The following is a 2,782-nucleotide window of genomic DNA, read 5'->3' as shown; positions in this document are numbered from 1 at the left end:
ATCAACACAATCAACAGATTTCCTTTTGACTACAATGTTGAGTTGTTTCCTGACTGTGTTTCACCATATACACACTTGTTCTATGTGAATGTGGAGAGACATCTTGAAAGTAAAATGGAATATCACTGAGACTGTCCATACTTTATCATCTCCTCTTTGTATTATTAAATCACTGTGAAATTTGAACTTTTGGAAAGTTAAGATAGTGTGACACAACACTGAAGGAAATAAAAGATAGAGAATAGAACAACAATTCAACTTCTCAGCAACAGTGCAGGGAACATGTTGTAACTGAGACCCAAGTATTGAGCTGCACGTAGTGACCACAAGGTGGAGCCAAATGTCCCCACATGTAACTAGAAAGTAAAAACATCATACAATTTTGAGATACTTATATTCTACTTGTTAAGTTAAAAGCAATTTTTATTCCATCATTTATTTGACAACTACATCTGATCTGTCTAGCTGAGGCCAGTTCTTTGTCACTGTGCTGTATATTACAACACACAAAGCAGTGCTTATTTGGAATCATATTTGTTTTGCTAATACTAGCAGCATACAACTATCACAGACACTTGGACCATTCTTACCACTACCATTACTTGAGTTATTATTATTTTCACAGCTGCATCTGCTGCTGCTGACATAACTACCAATAATACGATCTAACCACAAGCACCACCATGACTACAGCCATTATCACTATTAATAATATGAGTAAACACTGTTCCATTCTCATTCCTAATGACATATGTAGTATAGTAACATATAGTACATGTAATTGCCTGCATGTTTTATTCACTTTTATGGATGCTAAGCTTGATATTGAATATGAAAGACCTCTCCCTGTCTCCTCCTTTATCTTTTTCTCCCTTCCAAGATAATATCATCATTCGCTGTATGGTCACAGTCTCAAAACTCTCCCTCTCTCTCTGGAACCATAAAATATAGCTGTCACTACTGCTACTGCTGGTATTAACATCAACATGTCCATTGTAGCTGAAATACAGTTGCTACACTGGCTATTTAGGGGCAAAAAAACACAAGCTGTCCAGCACTAAAAGTCATTCACATAATGCGATGTGACACCTCAGCAGCCACTTTGCAACACCCCCAAACCACACAGACCATCAGACAACCCAGAATGTAATTACAACTACCTAACAATAACAGACTGATAACTTACTGATAACAGTAACTGAAAAAGTAATGTACAACACTCACATATAAACCATATCCACAAATTTCTTTGTGATTATCCAACAGTCAACCAACTGTTTTGCAACACCCCAACAAAAAACTAGTCCAGAGTTTTAATCCTAAATTTTTTGTTTATGCTCATGTGTTTCAAGTCTAAATGCTCAGTAACCCTCTGAGTCTGAGGCAACAAAAACACAAAGGACCACACACCAAATGTTATATTATTTTTAACAATTATTGTGCCTCTTATTTTCTTGATTAATCGATCACTAGTCCGGTCTATTAATGTCAGAATATGGTAAACAATGCCCGTCCAAGCTGATGTCATCAAATGTCTTGTTTTGTCCGACCAAAAGTCCAAAACTTAAAGATATTCAGTTTATTAACACTTCAGACGTAGAAAAGCAGAAAATCGTGGCTTACAATTTACTTTCTACTTTAAAACTTACCATTTATCGATTAACAGAAAAATTACTTGATCGACTACTTCTGTTGATCAAGTTAGTGTTACAGCTCTAATCCAGATTTTGGAAAAAGGCACTGTCATTGGGTTGCTCTGTGTCTTCTAAGAAGTTGGTTGCACACAGACAGGTGGTCAAGCAGTCCTGATTTGATTCCATCTGGCTGATAGGATTGTTGCTACTTGTCTTGTGTTGAGTTGATATGGTTAGTGTACTTTCCCAGTGTTTTAAGTAGCATTCGCATAAACGTTAGCATTAGCATTACCATACATTTTAAGATAGCATGAGTTAAGGGGTGGTTCTGGTAGTAATTAGATGCTCTTTTAAGGGCCTGCACAGCCATATAAGTATGCTGCTGGGGTATGTCTGTGCTAGGATAAATGGAGGGAGGTGCAGAGATATGTGTCTGTGCATACAAATATGGCATATGTTAATTGACTGACAGCAAACTACCTTTGGTTTGTTTCATAGGAGGGGCTTCCAGTATGAAAACAGGGTAGAGGCAGTCCTCTTTTGGGAATGCAGTTTGGGCCTGGAAGGGTGAAGGTTGTGTTTGTTTTTTTGGGTGTTTTTAATGGCACGAGTTACCACGAGTTTTTGGATTTAGTTTTTTGTATTTTTGTCATCATTGTAACAAACTTTGCACCTGAAATGAATGTTAAGGAAATCTGCATTTGATTTCTCTTGTGCAAATGGTGATGACCACAAGAAAAAAAAAAGCACCAGGTGAAGATTTTTGAGTCAAAGCCTCCTTCTTCCATCAATGAGCCAAATCTTACAGGCAACACCTGGCTGATAAAAACCTTGAATTGGAGCCCATGGTCCACTGTGTTCAGATAAGCTGCTTGAGGAGGCAGAGACAAAGACAAGGGAGGAGACCAGTACCCACGACAGGGATTACATCTCCCAGCCAGCCAAAAGCACACAGGACCTTTCAAGGAGGGAGAGCAAAAGGAAGTTGCTATCGAAACTGAACACTGAAATACCCTGAAATAGTGCCTGAAAGCAAGCTTACAACCAAATGAACAAAAAAAAAATGTTGATAAAAAAGAAAAAAAACGATGATAATGTTTCAAAATAGTTCTACCCACTCATCGAGTGTGAGGTGATCTGTGTAAGAG

This window comes from Trachinotus anak, unplaced genomic scaffold (genome assembly GCF_046630095.1).
Source record: "Trachinotus anak isolate AG129_WGS33_773 ecotype Australia unplaced genomic scaffold, CSIRO_AGI_Tana_v1 ptg000024l, whole genome shotgun sequence".
Taxonomy (NCBI): domain Eukaryota; kingdom Metazoa; phylum Chordata; class Actinopteri; order Carangiformes; family Carangidae; genus Trachinotus; species Trachinotus anak.
Note: the sequence above shows the minus strand (reverse complement) of the source record.